General features: G+C 38.9%; 1 long non-coding RNA gene across 1 annotated transcript; it reads right to left on the reverse strand.

Annotated features, from left to right (window-relative positions):
- Positions 1–402: 402 nt before the first annotated feature.
- LOC118163188 lies at positions 403–18,738 on the reverse strand. Its single transcript, XR_004748899.1, has 3 exons — positions 17,932–18,738; positions 12,556–12,622; positions 403–2,318 (listed from the first exon to the last, which is right to left on the reverse strand). It is a non-coding gene; the product is annotated as an uncharacterized LOC118163188 (long non-coding RNA).
- Between the last annotated feature and the right edge of the window lie 32 nt (positions 18,739–18,770).

The following is an 18,770-nucleotide window of genomic DNA, read 5'->3' on the forward strand; positions in this document are numbered from 1 at the left end:
TTCAATGATTTCAGTAAGGCCTCCCAACATTGCCACTGTGCCTTACTTTCTATACTAGGTCTTTAAACAGATCACTAGACTTGGTGACTACTGAAGTTGAATAAGTTTTAATGAAATAAATAAAAATATGGGGGAACCATGGACAATCTTGGCTGTAAGGAACTGCTTGTCTTGGAACAGGTTTATATTAACATTTTCTGCCCTCATTTTCTGCCCCCATCTTTTTACGTCTGTTCCAGGTCTTTGAATTCAGTCATCTGTGTGCCATTTCATTGCAAGTCCTTAGATATGCAGTTCAGAAAATCCAGATTTTTCAGTATCTATCCTGAGGTGCTCACAAATTCTCAGAGACTCTTCAAAATTTTGAGGCCAGCCCAGACACTGGTTATTGATGCGTTTATTGAATTCTTTTATTTCTTCTTCTCTCTCACTTTTTGCTTTTACACCACTGTGGCCATAACATCAATGTGCATAAGACATACATTTTGAAATAACATCTACAAGAATATGTTTATTTCATGTTCACTGTCTCACTGTATATATAGACAAAAATCTTCAGAAAGAGATGTTGCTGAGTATTTTGTGTGTTTTACACCTGTGTTTAAATATTTATATAATACCACACTTTGCATTTGTCAAGGTTTGTATGTCTTCCTCTCATGGAGTATAGTATTCTATTATCTTAACGCATAATAAGGTATTACCATTATAGCAAACATCTCCATAGCAACATAACTTTCCTTCATGTTTTTTTAAACCAGTAGTTTTTTACTTACACTAAAGGAACCTTGAAGGCTAAGTTAGATGATGGAAAGAAAAGGGGAACTGAAACACAAGCATTAACACAGCAAGCAGAGGCTAAAATCTGGTATTCCAGACTTTCTTCTAAGACAAGAGGATAAACATTAACCAGAGGATGTTGGTTGCATTCCATATCAGCTTTTCAAAAGCACCTTTTATTCTGCATTGAATTTAGAACAAAGCAGAAAAAGAATTTTGGTAGAAAATATATTTGGGAATTAAAATTCGAGTTTTTTGTTTGTGAAAACCTGACAATAAAGACCAGATTGTGAAAGCATGTATGTATTTCAAATGTTTTGCATTCACTAATCATTCCAACTAGCTCCAGCAATGGCAGGGCAGCACAAATGGAAATGTCCATATAGAATCATAGAAGTATTGATCAGACAAAACATCTGTTTGAAGCAGGGCTATTGCCAACACAGGATAAGATCAAATGTGGCTTAATCTACCCACACATGAAACCTCACAAAGATGGAGATCCCATAACCTCCATGAGCAACCTGTTCCTGCCCTGCATTATCCAAAGAAAACATTTTCTTAACACCCAACGTGAACCTCCCAAGCTCAGTATGTGACCATTATCCCCTGCTATAGCATCTGACATTGCCCGGTGGAATTTGGCTGCAGTATCTATGTAAATTCCCTCCCAGTAGTTGTAGGGCACCCAAAAGTGGGCAGAGATGTAGCCCCTCCAACTAAGGAGAGTGGGATAATCACTTCCTTCAATTTGCTGGTCACTGTCTTCCTATGTAGCCCATACTAACAAGTACTCCCTAAATGGTCTTATACCCCTGTTACCTCTGCTGCAAATTAGCACCTCCAAGGACCCCATTTAACAGTGTAGGCAGTTGCAGAGAGTCCATCACAGCTTTAGGTTCTTCTCTTTTTGGTTTCCTTTCTCTTCATTTTTCTTCTGAGTGGCAAATTGCAAATGTCACATTTTAATCATTTGCTTTTTATAAATGAGGGCAAATTCTCTGTGTTAGAGAGAAAGTCAAAACCATGAAGGATAAGATCATAGATGTTTGAGGAGGTTGCTTTGTTCTGAAGAGATTGTTCTTCCAGCTTAGATTGGTCACCTTTCACCTTTATTAAAAAGGTCATTCATGTAATGTTAATATCAGTAACAGCAATGAAGACCATTTGAAGGTTCCTTTTCTGAGAGAAATAAAATTTAGCTCTTATCCTCAGGTAATTTTTTAACTCTGGCTTTACAAATCTAAAATAAAACTCCAGGGGCATATTTAGCAGATAAGAGGGTTGGAGAAAGAGCAGGGACTGGAGAACTTTTCCTCTAAGTTCCATGCACTCAGCTCACTTGAGACACAAATGACAACTCCAAAGCCTCATAACTTATCATTTGGGTCACAAAGTCTTCCAGTCCTGACCTCTGAGAACACTATATCAGGATGCTCATTCCCAGGATCTGAGTTCAGTGAAATGTTTGGGCTCACCGCTCCTAAAAGTCTTGTTCCAAATGAAGACAGAACAAAGGTGAAGAAGCAATACAAAATCTGGAAAAATAAATAAATAAATAAATAAAAATAAAATCCAAAATGTTCAGGGTGGCAGCACAGCTGAGTTGGGGATGAAGGTTGTTGGAGACCCTACCATGTAGTTCAAATTGAAGAGCCGTCTTCTTTGAGCAGCAAAATTTAAAAGAGAGGAAAAGGCAGCAAGACTCCTATTCTTTAGCTGTAGTTAAGGAAATTTCATTACATAAGTCATTGCCTTAAATCATTATGATCACAGTGATTAATTTATTCTTTCTTACATAAAACATTTTATTAAATATATCACCCTTATTTGCTCATTGCTTCTCAGAAAGAAGAACTGATGGTTCCTGCATTGTATCTTTCAGTTTTAAAAGCCCTATAATTTTCTCAGTAACAGGAATAGTTAATGTACCTTGCTTTAGTTTTGTCCTACAGGAAGACCAAATGTATCACTCCTAAAAAAAATCCTAGAGAATGCTCTGTATATATCTTGCTTTAAATAAAAATAATGGGGACGGTTTGTGAATTTGGGGTTACCTAAATGTGCAAGAAACTTAAAATCAGTTTGGTGTGGAATATCAAATACAATACGCACAGGGGATTTGTCCAGATAACATGTTAACAGAATAAATGTACACTTCTTCCAATTTCCACTACATTTGTAACAAAAAATAAGTAACGGTGAGTTCCAGCATGAAAAGACTTAGCACATTACTTTTATCAAATATGCTGGGAAATGAAAGTGACAACTGAAAATGGGCAGGAAAAGATGCAGATTTACAAGGCCACCTTGCAGGGCTAGGCGAGAGCACAGGTGAGGCACACTCACTGTGTGGGGTCTCTTCTAGTTGAGTTTGTTGTGCCCTGGAAAGACAGCATGTCCCTGCTTCTGCTGTGATTCTTGCTAGGTGCCCTAAGGCCTTATTAAATATTTGTGTTTGAATATCACTGTGAAACCTGCTGTCACCTCAGATACTTCAGTGGCCCTCATAGTTAGTGGGAAGATCTGCAGTAGAAAAAGGGATGAGCTTCAACCACTCATATGAAAGGCTTCAAATTATTTAGGCAGTCAACTGAAAGTATCACGTGAGAACAACCTTCACAACATAACCTCCAAAAAGAAGGTTGTTTGCTTAATTGGGACCTACATGGATGCTACAAGCTGAAGGATGCAATTAACTTGTCTAGCTTCTCTCAACCTGAATAATTTGTTTCTTTCATATTAAAATCTCTCATGCATTTCAGCTAATGCCAGATAAAAGTAATCTGCATTTTTATTCCCTCCTCCCTCCCCATTCCAGAGGGGTAAGGACTTGCAACTCCCATTGAAATCAAGTGCTCAGCATCTCACAGAATCAATCCAGTGACACCTTTGTGCTTCTCACAGACTGAAATTTGTGCTGAGAACAAAACAATTTCTGTGGCAAAGGTCGATAAAGCTCAAATCAATACTGGTCACAATTGTCCAATAGATAGCATACATGTTAGTGATATTTATGAGTTAAATCATTACAGAAAATAATAATAAAAAAAAAATCCAAAATAACATAAGTATTTCAAAGAACAACTATGCATCTTTAAACAAACAAATGGGTTAGAATAGAATTGTTATCATGTAACAGAGAGAAAATAATGAAACTCAGGACAGGCTACAGCAAAAAAACAGCACTTCAGAAGAATTTAAATTCAGTAGCACAACCTATAGTCTGGCAATGCTGCTGCGTTGAGAAGACTGAAAAAAAGATAGGAAAGGTTAAAAATTCAAGAGTAAAATCTCAATTTTAATTTCAAAACATGAAGATTTATTTTGAATATTTACTTCATAGTAGAGAAATATTTTGTCATTTAATACCACATATAGCAATTAATTACTATGGTTTGGGCTTTTTTTTCTGTGTATCTGGCATTCATTGCAGCTTCTGCAATTGTCCTCAGTAATTTCCTCAGCAAACATGGAAAGTTTGAAGAAAAGAGAGCTATGAGTGTTTAAAAGCTATAACACAGTAGCTAGTCTAAATTAATTTGCAAATCTGAACTGGTTTTACTGGTGATACATCCCAGATAAAAACTACTAAGGAGAGAATGGAGTTTGAAATCCACTGCCAGGGTGGGATCTTGCAGTTAGTGCACCAGATCTCAGATGAGCAATTAAGGTTGTTGTAGGTAAACGTCAAACACACATGCACACCAGAAGGCAGCTCTTCAACCTGAGGGAGAAGTTGTCATCTCACGGCCAAAATGACTGAACCAGAATTGCTCAGGAAACATAAAACATAAAGAAGGGGCATAGATCAGTTCCAAACTCCCCCCTTCATTCATCACAAAGGTTCCTGAGGAACAAAGGTATATTCTGGAAGGAAAGACTCAAGATGGAGAGTAGGCAAACAGCTCTGTAGAGGGAGTTTGCCCACTCCCCTGAGATGACAGTTATAAGCCCTTTTGCAAGGAGAGCACAGTGATAGACATCTTAAGATGTCTCCTAGAGCATCCTGGAATAAAGCTGTTTGCCAGGGTCCACATGGATTACAATGGCAAGGAGCTGGAGGGGTCTGAGGTCCCTGAGCCAAAGCATGTGTTGTTAGGTAAGGGCTGGGGTTGGTGCTTCCAGAAGAATGTCCTTGAAATGCACCTGCAACTGGGTGCAAGACCAGACAGAAGAAAGATGAAGCATGATCTGAAGTGTGTGGTTGAGAAAGCATCCTCTGGGAAAATAGTTAAGATTTACTAGGAACTGGAAAACATTGTGAATCCATGGTGCATATGCAGCTGAAGCCAATTGAATCAGCTATGAGTTATGTATGATACCAACCTGATAACTGGCCTTACCTTAAATTCTTCCTCATGCAGTAGTTTTTATTTTGTCTCACAAAGTTTAAACTACTGCACTAGTTCTCTTAGCTGCTTTATTCTGAGACACTTTTAAGTCTTCAGTAGCACTATTTTTAGTTTATTGTGGCTCAGACAGAACACCTTCTGTATGGGCAAACTAATGCTCTGAAAAAAATAAAAAATAAAAATATCTTAAGTTCAGGAAGGCGGTTAAATATTAAAAGTCTCAGAAAAATACATGAGTTGCACCCTTGTCACAGTAGAAGTAAATTTCCTGAGTGAGATGGATTTGAGCATTGTAACAATAATCATAGTATTCCTCTGACTGCATTGCATTCCCCCGAAATCCAGAGAGATCTGCTGTTATAAGCAAAGCCATGCACTTTAGCCAGGCATTTTAAATATATGAAATTGTGGAATACTTTGTGTCTCTAAGTTAGTCCAATTTAAAATACAAATGGTCAGCTATAAACAAGTATTGACTCACTATAGTGGCACCAGCGAGCAATGAATTTTGAAGAAATCTTCTAATTAATAATTTTCAAAGTATTTTGCTCCTCAGGGCATTACTGCGGGGAAGACTGCTGCCAGCAGGGTGTGCCCTCTTCCCATCCAAGCCCCGTGAAGATGATACCAACCAAAGCTCCAACATTGTACGTTTGCCTGTGGAAAATAAAGTGATAGTATCTAAGCAGAAATGTGAGAGAAATGCTAATAGAATGAAAAATAAAAATCCTCTGCTAGCATTTTGCAACCATGCTGTTTTATATAACACTTCAATTAAATTCAGCAGCGTAGAACTAACATGAGGTTATGGAAAATATATTATTCTTAATGTAGTGTGGGATATACCAGACAGAAAATGTTACAGCAGTTTAATTCAGCTCTAAAATGTTAACCTGTGAGATGCTATTGGCATAAAGAAAAATTAGAATACATATAATGCAGTGAAAAATCAGGAGATGTAAGCCAGCAGCATTTGCTTTTTATGAGCATTGTGCTAAATTTTGTTGTGGTGGTGTTTTCTTTTATTATTATTATTGCTGTCATTTATATGAGAATATGAATAGACATATTTTGTATGTTCTGCTTCAGGAAACAGAGTGCAAGACCAAAATTTCCAAGCCAGATAACTGATTTGGGGTAGATACTTAAGTGTCTTGATGAAAACCTTGAAGTCAAGGTTTTCACTCCCATCATTTGGTATTTTAGGCTCCTTATGCAGACACAGACTGGCATTTCAGCCTCAGAAGGCTGACCTGCATTTTTTTTAGTTCAAAATACTTGTGCTCCTGCTATGAAGCACTTTCATTCAGGTGACCAATCTACCATGAACTGATAGTTGTGACTGGTTGATTGGTTGGTTTCATAAATGTTCTCTAACAATATAGTATTTGACAATGGCCCTGCTACCCTGCTGGGTGTAACTGCATAAAATAATAGTGCAGTTTTTAACTGCATAAAATAATAGTGCCTGCTCAATAGAGCTTTCAGTCTTCTGGAGTCTCAGTTCAGACATAAACAAGTATCTGAAAGCAGCTTTAAAGTAGTCAGAGCCAGTTCATTTCATGCCATAACTAGTACAGGAATCTCTTTGCTCCCTGCTGCTGCCAGGGTGATCCATTCCCAGCAGCTGGTACCACTCAAATGCCTGGTCTGCTGATAGCCCATAGGAATTTGTCATGGGAAGAGAACACAAATTTTTAGCACTGAACAATTTGAATGTGTTTTTCGCTTCCCAGAGGGTACCACTGAGACTACAACCATTGTTTTCAGCATGCAGTTCCATGCAGTTCCACAACCTCCAGGTGACCGCTGTGCCTTTTCAAGACCTGCAGAGTTTGGAAGTGAGTTACAACACATAGCTTCTGTCCCCACCAACATCTGCAGTCAGATGACTGGTTGTCATTTTCTGGGACCACGGCCTTCCCTTTTCTTTCAACTCTTAAAAATATGATAAAGGCTAAAGGTTTTCCTGTAAAGGTAATTGGAATATGACAGGAAAATCTTGGCAGCTTGACTGTGGTATTTTTTTTTTTCAGTTAAGCTTTATCTTCAGTGATTTCTTTTCTTATTATAATTCTCCTCATTAATATCCTCATGCCACTCCAAAATCAAGCATTCCGCTGTGTATGCAACGCGGGCGGTTGATTAAATAATCCATGTTTACCAAGGTTTTGATAAAGAAATCTTGAATCTTTTTGTTCCAAATATCAGAGAGGAACCCCCAAAAGACAGAATGGTATCGAGAAGAAAATATATACCGTAAAAGTATCAGCAAGAAAATAATTCAACCATCAGCTCACTAACAAATATAATCATTTTATTATTATTCAGGAAGGACTAAAAATCTGCAGACCTTGCTCTGCATTGCTTAGCACAGATCAGAAAGGATGCATGTGTTATTTACAGAAATTAAAGACAACAGGATCAGGTTCCACTTCCCTTTTATCCCCTACTTACTGTTCAAGTGATCGCACATCTCAGATCTTAAATAATGTGCAAACTGTCCATGCAAATAATTTGTTCATTAAATGCAAGTGTGTTTAGAAACTAGGAATAAATTTCTTCCTGAAGATCAGTTATACTAAGTGTGCTGTTAAATGCTGGAATTGTGTACACATGGTTAAATTAACAACACATGCCAGCAACGTACAGGATGCTTGGATGCCAAACTATGACTCAAAAGAAAGTCTGAGTCAAAGTCTAATCTAGGATTCAGATACACATCTTGTAGCTGGCCTCGGCCAGTTCTTAGCCACTCCTGCTTTCATCTGAGCTTAATCTTTTGTGCCTTTTCTTACTCATAGACATGGCTTGACAGAGCTGTTATGACAGAGACTTGGTGGGGCAGCCTATAGGAATGAATATTCTAAAAGGGCATGCTTATTCAGAAAGGAGAGGGAAGGCAAGAAAGGAAGGAGACTTTGTCTTTTAAGTCAGGGGTACATATAAATGCTTTGATTTAGATGGCAGTGTGTTCTGCTGAAAGCTTCTCAGTAATAATTAAAGAGGAAAATACACTTCATAACACTGATGGACACATGAGGAAGAAAACACAAATGAATATTTTTGTGAGCTCTTACAGAACCATCCGTAGTGTGCATCTTCTCATTACTGGAGATTTGAATTACCCAGATACCAGCTAGACACAGGGTACAGACAGTCAATCAGACCTGTGCAATATATAAGTAATAATCTGATACAGTAGATGGAGACAGTCTTCTGCATAAGAGAGCAGAAAATGCCTCAAAGCAGTCAGTAACTAGGGTGACAATAGCCATTAACTGACAAAGTTCAAGATCATTAAGATAAAAGAAATTGAACAAAAAATAGAGTTATAGATTTCAGAAAGTCTGATATGCATAGACTCAGGTGGATTTCTTGATAACATCTTCTGTCAGCACTAAAGGAAAAAATAAAAGGGAGCAAGAAAAATAATTAATTAATTAATAGTAAGGACTATCCAGTTGTGTAGGGAGTACAGGAAGTATATTATAAAATCATTTTGACAAAATCATTAACAATCATCATGGAGTTCAGCTGTAAGACAGAAGTAAAATAGAAGGCCAAGCTACAAAGGATGAATACTGAGGTATATCACAAATACTTGGAAAGGGGAAGAATAGAATGTAATTAACAGAAAACATCTAAATCTAACAGTATGTCCACAGTTAAAGGGAAGACCAAGGCAATGATTTTCACTAAAATAGCTTCAAAAAAAAAAAGCAAGTGAGGTAGCATAATTAATATGTTGCAGAAAAGAAAGACCTCATCCCTGAGTATTTAACTGAGCTATACATTTAAATCATCTGGGTCTGATGACTTAATCCCACAATACCTAAATGGGTTGAATAATAATTCTCAAGTCTGAAAACGATTATTTTTAGTTATTCAAGGAGAAAATAAATATTCAGAAGCATATAAGAGGCTTGTCTTTAAAAAATGATAAAGGAAGAACTAGTGAACTAGAAACCCAACAGCTTAACTTCAGTGAACGTAAAAAAAATGCCCATAATTATCCAACAAATTATTTGTAACTTTCTAGAAAAAAAAAAAAAAAAAAAAAGGAGACAAATTGCAGTCAGTATTAATCAATCTACTGCCACACTAGGAAAGTATAGCTTAGATTAAACTATAGGAATAGAAGCCCATTCTCAGAGAGTAAGTGATTAACTTTACTGTAACTGTAAGAGATTAACTATAAAAATGGAAGACTGCATTGAGGTTCTGCAGATGTCTCTGCTACATCCAAATATCCTCAATATAATTATTAGTGATCTGGATCTGAAGACATTGCCACCTTGAGAAAATCTACAGTCACACTGAAGTTCAGCATTCTATGAAGTCTTTAAAGCTGGAGATATGGTCTTATGAATCACAGTGCAGGGACAAGAACGTGGTACTTCATTCAGTCCAGAAAAATTGATTGGACAAGATCTGGCAGTTACATGGAAAAAGAGAAGGAACACTTTTAAAGAGTGGCAAGCTAAATAAAAGTTAAAAATATTGAAATGCAAATACCATCCAAAGATGAAAAATGCAATGAGAGCTAGCAAAGCACGCAAATCAAACCTCCTGTCTTCTGAGCAATGCTATGGCCTTCTTCAAAGGTTTGAGTTCAGCCCAGGGCAACTGAACCAACTGGACAAAATTCACAGGAGCATAGCAAAAGAGTAGGGAATAAGTGGGTCCCTAAGTCCATAGTGACAGGACATTGAGCAAGAAAGACTGAGTTCAGGAAATATATATATTTCAGTGATAGTGATAGTAAAGCTCCAGAAAATATTGCTTGAAGAGGCAGTGAAATCTTATTTCTGTGCCTTCTTGTCTTGTCACTCATGCATTTTTCTTAAGCACTTGTCAAAATTGACATGAAGACAGCTGAAGAATGAGAAGACCCCTGGAGATCCTTCCCAGATACAGCTTCCCATCATTGTAAGTTCTCTTCCCCTGACTCTTTCTTTTAATGTACTCAATATAAAGCAGCAAATATTCTTATTACTTTCATTACTTGTAATAATTATGCTTCCTCCCCCTTTTCCGCTTTGCAAGTGTGTGGTCAGGTTTCCAACAAAATAGTCTTTTAAAACGTTTTATTTCATATGACTTATTTTCTTTTGCACTACAGACACCATGTGGAGCTTCTGATAACTACATGGTCTCTGGCAGCACTTCATTGTTAGGAGTACAATAGGATTAAAGCTAGTAAAGTTGTGCATGCATATTTTCTGTACATCTCTGCATGTAAGGAAGTGGAATCTATCCATCCTTCCAGCAACTATGTAAGACTAGAAAGCGAATCAAAGATATGGCAGTATTGGCCAGGAACATACAATTAGAGTAGCTTTGAGGTTGTTCTAAGTTTCACAAGTTACCTGGTACATAAAAGGGCTGCAATGATATCTGCAGCTTCAGAGTTGCTCAGTCAGTCCATTTTTTTCATGAATGTATTCTTCCTGTGATATTAAATCTCTGAAACTCGCAGAATATCACCCAGTGATTTCCTTAAATCACATTGAATCCTTCCTTAGCCAAAGAAGCTAACTTCATAGTTCCTACAGCATAAAGAAACCATAAAGGTGCAAGGCACTTGGTCTCTCACACACAATCCCATTAGGTTTTCTTGATTTTCAGCAAATGATGCATTAGTTAGCTACCTTACTAATGACTTCATTTTTCCTAACATACTAAATATGAATAGCGTAGTGTTGCCACAAAAATAGTATTTTTTGCATTACTCATTTCCACACCTTTTTCATTCATTTATATAATGTTTACATAAAGACTAAACAAGATTTTAAGCTGTATAATTTAATTTATTAGTTTTCATTTATTTATTAAATAAGCAATTATAACTAGTGATTTATTAGTAAAGAGCTAAAGTGCAGCAATATTCTTGTTTTGCCAACTATTCTAACTTGTCACAAAGGAAGGCTATATATTTTTATGATGAAAATGTTACCTATATTTTTCATTACTCCATATCTATATAATGACATGTTTCTATCTGGATGCTGGATGACACATGGATCTTCATTACATGAGTTAAAATCTGGAATAACTCCAGTGATTTGTACTATATTATTCATGTCTGGAGATAGCATTATACCTATGATTTCTCTCATAATGAGGTTGCCTGTTTAATTCCCTATCATTTTCACTGGTGTATTACCTGTGAGAATGATGCTTTGAACTTTATTTTTGTTAATATTCCTCATACAAAGGAAAACCATGCGCTGCATTCTCAATTATCATAATTTTACATGATGAAAAGCAAGGAGAAAACTACCACATTTCTGATAAAAAGCAGAAAAACAAACATTAATATAGGCCATTATATGTGTGTGACAGTCTTTTCTCCTTGAGGAGAGATGAACTGTTTGCCTTTGAAGATACATTAAGCCATAAACAGTCACAGCTACAAAACATTGCATTTGTTTTTAAAAAGTCAGCTTAAAGTACATACATCCACATGACAGCTGTGCTAGAAGGAAGGAGGTATATTTTAAAGCACAGCAGTTAGGACTTCAGTTTCATTAAAAACTGATGACATTCAGAGGCAAAATAAAGACACTGATTCAGAGCTCTGCTACTAGGTGCCTACTAGCCCAGTTGCTTCAAATCTGGCCTTTGTGAGTTTGCAGATTTGGAAAGTACAGGGCCAGCAATTCTGGAGGGCAGATTTCCAAGTATTTGTTATCCTGTTAATCAAAAGCCCTCATCTCACCCATGGTGACCATCATTAGGGGCTACAGCAATTGCCTTCAGGGACACATCATAGCCCGAGACAGGATTGCAGCAAAAGTATACGTAGGCAGAGGGAGCTGTAACCATCCCCTTAGCAGAGCTTCCCAACTCTTCACACACATTTCTGTTTCCTCTTGCACCCAGGCTTCAGAGATTTTTCTAAAAGAGTGTTAAAATATTTCGATGTGAATGAGACTTCTGAATGAGGTCAGCCAGGGCCCAGAGCTGCTCCTCATGCCATTAATAAAGATTCAGAGATATTTAGTCTGGCACAGCAAGACAGCTAAAGGGCAAATGGCTCTTTTGCAATAAACAGGCTAATTAGAGAGGCTTGGGCAGCCAACCCAGCAGACCACTAGTTGGTTTTCAGCTTTCTCAGCAATGTGATATAGTTCACACAAGCCATATGCATGCTAGTGCTGGCAGAGGGGAGAAGGTGAAGGAAGAGCACCCTGTTGTGCAAAGTGCTGATTTACACCAGATAGAAGTGACCATCGGATCAACATACCAAGCCATGGTGCCTGAGCACCTCAATGTCTGCAGTGTGCTTACCCTCATCCATAACCCACATCATATAATAACCCTATTTTCATTGAACCATGACCTTGTGCAATTCCTTTTCTTTTCAGATTATACCTCTCCCTCCACCACCAATAAATTATAACTGATAGCTAACCTTAGACAGATCTGATGGAGCAGCAGACATCTCAGAGAGATGGTTCCTCAAAACACCAGGAGAACATCTGGAGGGAGAAGGGAGGCCAGAATTAATGCCCTCATAGAGGCAGTTACACTAGAAGGGCTGGTCAGCATATTCTAGCTAACCCTGGATGCATTAAGGACTCGTTTGCTTCTTACCTGATGGACAGCATGGAGTCAGAGCTATTCTAGTGCTGGAAGTGGATGGGCATGGGCATTGTGTTAAGTGAACAGAGCACACGTTTGTTCATATAATGTGGCTGAGGCACAGCAGAGCAAGACCAACAGCACTTGGCCTATCATTGTCAACAACAGCAAAACTTGAAACCATGTCAGAAAATAAAGTAATATTAAGAAGAAAGCAACTTCATTGAAAATACTTCATCAGATAAATAATTCTGATGTGTTGAATATTACTCTCTGAATAAATTCAGTGTTTATTACAAAGCAAAATATTTTACTAAAGTGTTTTCATTTTTCCCTACTTTTCCTGTGTTTTTTTTTTTTTTTTCCTACAGCATATCCTGAAAAAAAGAATATATATTTCCCCACCCTTTTACTACAAGAACTCTCAAGTTTTTCCCTCAGCCCACATGTCAGTAACAAGGTGTCACCCGTTTTTGCATTGCAATTAAAGAACATAATTTGTGGCTTGTTAAATATATATGGGGGAGACATCTACAGTATCTACAGTAAGGCTATATCATATCATGTTTACTTTTAAGTTTACCACAATGTACTATCCTGTTAGGAAGCTGATTATGGAAAACAAGCATTTTGTCTTGGAATGAAAGCTGTCTCTTGATCTCAATTAATCAGAGTAAGTTTTCCAGTTCAGGAGCATGTCCTGGCATGGTGAAGGTTCAGAAAAGTTCAATTTTACTAAGCTAAAGAAAAGAAGTGGTTTTGAATACTCTTGTCAGATTTTAACCATTTAGATAAATATTGCTTAAAACTGTTCCTTGCAATGTTTGTTCCATCCTCTGGAGGATCAAAGTTATGCCTTGCTGTCCTGGTCCATGGATCAGAGACTCTTTCAGAGTAAATCACAGATTTCTTCCAGCCTTAGTCATTCCCGTCATCTGTAGGTCAGTTGGACATGTCCAGACATTCATTCTAGCAATGAATCAACACATTAAGAGGTCTTGCAATCTGGTGTGCAAGTATAGATGTGTAAGATGAAAAGTACTGCTTATAACTCTTCTTGATTTGGACAAATGTTTAGACTGATATGAAACAATGTTTTGTTTAGGTTTTGGACATTTTTAAAATCCCTTTAAAATGAGGAAATTATAATGTAAATTTGAAATGCATTTCACTTAGATTTACTGAATTATTTTCTTTCTACTTTTAAAGATATTTAGTCAGTTCTTTCTTCCTTCCTTTATTTATTTTTTTTTTACTAGGCTGAACCATTTGGTGAAATCAAAAGTATTTCATAAACTGCTGTGATCATGCTAAGGCTTATTATTTCAGAGAAAATATATATATATATTATTCAGATGAAGTGCTGTGCAGCAGAATTCCCATCAATCATACTTGCAGGGAGCGTGATCTGAAAGGAGTGTCTTCCTTCTCTCCTCCCTCCCTGCCTCTATTGCCTCTAGATGTTCTTTTGAGGAATTTCTTATCTGCAAAATAAGATACAGTCAAGCCCCAGTTTTTCTTAAGGCCCTCTGCCTCTTTTTTTTTTTCCTTTCAAGGTGAGATGAAGTAGCTCTGGGACCCTGACAAGTTAGCACAATATACTAAAACCTTTTGTCCCATTGATGTTTTAAAATGTGGATGTAATCAGGAGTGTCCAAACACAGCAAGAGAGCCTACTGCCCTTCTGCCTGGGATCAAACTGTAAAAGCCGACTCTATTCCTAGAAAATCTATTCTCCCTAAACCTGCAGCCCTCTGCAGAAGCCTGACCCTTTGAGGGGCCAGATTTCTGACCTCAAAAAAGAGAGCAGGAGGAGAAAGGCAGTGCCCTGCAGTGGAGGGGAAGGACAGCAGCGTAAGCCTGTCCCCCAGCCAAGGGTTCCCATTACAGATCTGTGGGTGGGGATGAGTTACGTGGCAAGAAAGCCTTGACTCCCTCAGCCCTGCCTCACAGTTCATTTCCCACCCTCATTTTCCCTTCCTTGAGTGGTCTCCCACCCGGGTGTGGAGAGGAGCATGGACATGGCAGCCACTGGACAGTCTCTGAGAGGCTTGAAGATTACATTCATCAGCAATGGAAACTTCAGACCTTTTGAACTCTAATTCTTTTATTCTTGACACACTCTGCATTGCTTCTGCTTTGCTTTAAAAAATATTAGGTGAGAAGCAGTGAATATGCAAATCTTTGTGAACATGCTGAAAAACATATCTTTCATTTTCTTCACAGCAGGATGTTGAAAAAGACCACTCAAAAATAGCTGTCTCATTTTATCAGTCATAATTGTTGAAAACTGGTTCGGCTGACCCACAGTGTTCAGCAATATTTGATTTATTCCTCTGGAATGTTTTTTAAACCCCAAAGAGGAAAAAAATAAAATTAAAAAAAATAGTGAAATAGAGACACTTAACCCAGCAGGCTGGAGAGCATTGTCTGACTTTCTCAGTCTGATGAAAGGCGTTGCTGCAGTGGAGCATGCAGGCTGAGGACACTAGATGGTCCCTGTGATCCAGTTTTGCACTTCAGAGCATTCTGTAGCTGATGCGGCCAAGTACAATTATGGTATGTCCTTGCAGCCAGGGGGAAAAAAACAATGTTGGCAATCTGAAGTTACCACCCAGAACCACATCAAGAACTGCAAAAGTAACCATGATGGCTTTCTCAGCCTTTAAAACGAGGGAGCGACGTGGCACTCTCAGTCTCCCAGACAGAGCAGCGCAGTCCTTTGGAAAGTTCCTCAAAAACAATTGGCCAGAAGTTTTTCTCTGAATTTGGATACACCCTGTAATACAGAGCGGTTGCTATACTGAAAAAGACTAGATGAAAAAGAGAGTTAAAAATAAAGCAGAGAGGTTTTGAAAATAATGGTATGATTTTTTTTTCTACCCTGAATAAGTCTGAGGTTGTGCTGCATAAACCTAGCATTTATTAAAGAAAGTCGCTGCCTCTCATCTTTTTTTAGAATTAAAAGCATGGTATTCGTGAAACAATCAATTAAACATAATTTATTATGCAAATAGTATTTAGGACGTATTTTCAAGACAGATTAATTTGTGGAGGTCCACTCGAGATTTAGAACAATTTTTGCTGATATCACCACTTTTTCACCATGTGAGAAGTTAGAAAAGATTGCTGTTTTTTAAAGCGATAGTCCTTATAATAATTTGATACCTTTTGCTTTGAAAGCCATGCTCTAAATCTGATGCATTGTAAGTTTGCAGCCACTTTAAATGACTTTAAAGGGTTAATGAGGACTAGGTATCCTAATTCAACCCTTGCTGAAATTTTGTGGATATGCCAAAGTGGGTCCTATCAAAGCTAAATGGGTCACCATGAAAATTAAAGGAAAAATGTCGAGCAGGAGGAGCCTGTAAAGAAGTGAAAAAGCCAGCTGCCTCTCTGCTTGGAAAGTAAAAGAAGCTGTAAAAGAAGCTGTAAATTATGCAAATATCCATCTGATCTTATCAGTAAAAGAAATTTTGCTATGAATGCAAGTCCACCCTTATCTTGTGTGCGAGTGAGGGGAGTCAGGGAGTGAAGTGAAACACTTCTCTTCCCATGAGCTGTGAGCACCAAGACCTGAGAGCTGGGTGAATGCTGCAGTCAGCCCCTCCTGCCTGCCCCTCCCCTTCTGTCCTGCCTCCCTGCCTGCCACTGGGCCAGCTCCCCGCACCATGGACACGCTGGTGTTCCTCTCTCTGGAAGGGAGGAGGACTGGGCACCTGCCATGAGAGTTGGCTCCAGAATCTTGGATTTCCTTGGATGCTAGTGGTGGCCAACGTGGATAAGTTTGGGAAGTGCCAGGGACGGAGGAGAGCATTGCCTGGAAAGAGCTGCACTGTTTCTCCACAGCATCCCTCGCTGGCAGTCAGGACAGTGATCCCAGCTGGGATGCCTACAACACATACCTCACCTAAAGGGGATGGAGGCCTTCAATGGGATGGGTGCCTAACAAACAACATCAGGACAAAGGAAGGTCCTGTGGGAAGGAGAAATTGCTTAGGTCTGAATTATGCCTCTGCATGCTGGAAAACTGGAGAATATATGCAGTGTCCTGCCTCCCTTGTGTGATCTGTCTTCACAAAATGCACAGTGACCATGAATAACCAACATCTGAGAGATCTTCTTCAGACTGCAGTTTTGCTCAGATTGTATATGATATTATTTCTTGTTGCAGTCCTGAAACTGTGGCCTGTTACTCCCTCTGTCCCATGTCACTTTTCCCCTTATTATTTTCTCTCACACTACCTCAACCCCTCTGCAGCAGAAGACTTGTCTTTGCTCACTTCTTGTACCTTCCATCAGCTCACTCTCCTCTTTTGCTAATAAGCTGTCTTCCCATACCTCCCTTCCCTGAATCATGCCTCCATCATCATGCCCGGATAAGGTTGATTCTTGTCCCTCCGGATCTGTTAGTTTTCCATCTACCTGATGCTTTCTCACATCTGCCTTACCCTTGTCCAGATTGCCCTGGTATTAAACACCTCTCACGACTACCCAAAGAGCAGCTAGAAGCCAAAGCATCCTGCACATCCTGCACAGAGATGGTTTGGTTGCACTGTAGGTTGCCCCACTGCCTGTTGGCAAGATGCTGGGAAGGTTGTGGAGAGGACGTTTATAAACTGCATGCCTCTGATTCAGTACAGGAATTTCAGGTGTGGAGCAGGATGATAAACTACAGCTGAAGATCAGGTGGTGCAGGGCATTTCAGAAAGAACACGGGAGCCAGACAAATTCAAACATTAGTATTTCCTATAGTTTGTAGATATTCACTTACTCACATCAAGTCTTTATCCACTGAAATGACATTTTCTGTGTAAGTGCACTGCTGTTTACAGCTATCTAGGATGCACAAATGCTATTATGCAGATACAGTTTCTCACAAATGGTGCGTAGGAATATCTATAGATGTTTTGATGTGTACCTATAGGTATTTTTTCTCTGCTAGGGAAATAGCTAGACTATCATTAAGAGTACAAAAAGCATCTGTAGGCTTATTTTTAAAGGTTTTATTCACATACAGTAGAGAGTGTGGAATCTCAAAACAAATGTCTTCCAGAGATGTTCAGCTTTGTATCTCACATACATATGAACAAACACAATCTACATATGTGGGTATACAAACATGCTCATAGACTGTATACAAAATGTGGATGGCCAGAATTTGGGATGAAAGCTTTCCTTAAATATCAGATGACCTCAGAATTACCTGTATGTTGTTATTAACTTCTGACACTGTTGTTTCTTCTGATTCAGGGGCCTGCTGGTCCCTCATTGCCAGGCTCTGTGAAAGGAAGGGAACAAAATCAGAAAGACTGACTCAGGCATTCAAGGCAGGCAGGGGCTCAGGAAAGGAGGTTCAAGAGGAGGTCCTGAAGAAAGGAAAGCATTCAGAGGTTTGGAGGACATGATCGCAGGAAAAGAGGGAGAGGTGGAGAGCAGTGTGAGATTCAGAGCACAGGGCCTGGGCAATATCACAGGGAGTGCCTGCCATGAGAAGAGCCTGTGACGGACAACCTGAGCAGAGGCAGCACCAAACCTGACTGGAAGATGCTCAACAGCCTTCAGCCTACCTTGCAACAGGAGCAGTCACCTGCAAGCAGGGGATCAGAAGGACCTGAAGAGAAGGGTACCATATACCAGCAAATTCCACAAGCTTCACAGCCTGAGCTTAGATGGTTCTTCCAGCTGTGCACTCCCAGGCCGTGACAGCTACCAGGCCCAGGAGATACGTACCTGCATTCCTTTATTGCAATGCCCTGTTCTAAATAAGATTTTCTTTCTGTTAGCTCTCTTTAGTTTATTTGGAAAATGCACGTATGTTTAACAAAAATCTGTTGAACGCTGAAAGGCCTAGTGGATGTAATACTTGCAGGGATTGCAGAGTGCTATCCTGCACCTCCGAGGACCTCATGCATTATGCCGTTCTGCTGGTCCTGCTGGAAGAACTGCTTTATGATATGCTATTGAAATAAGTGACTGGTATTGCCATTCATGAATTTTGGCCAAATTAGAACTAAGTCAGAAAGTGACTGCAAGAATCATCTG

This window comes from Oxyura jamaicensis, chromosome 2, assembly GCF_011077185.1.
Source record: "Oxyura jamaicensis isolate SHBP4307 breed ruddy duck chromosome 2, BPBGC_Ojam_1.0, whole genome shotgun sequence".
NCBI classification, from domain to species: Eukaryota; Metazoa; Chordata; class Aves; order Anseriformes; family Anatidae; genus Oxyura; species Oxyura jamaicensis.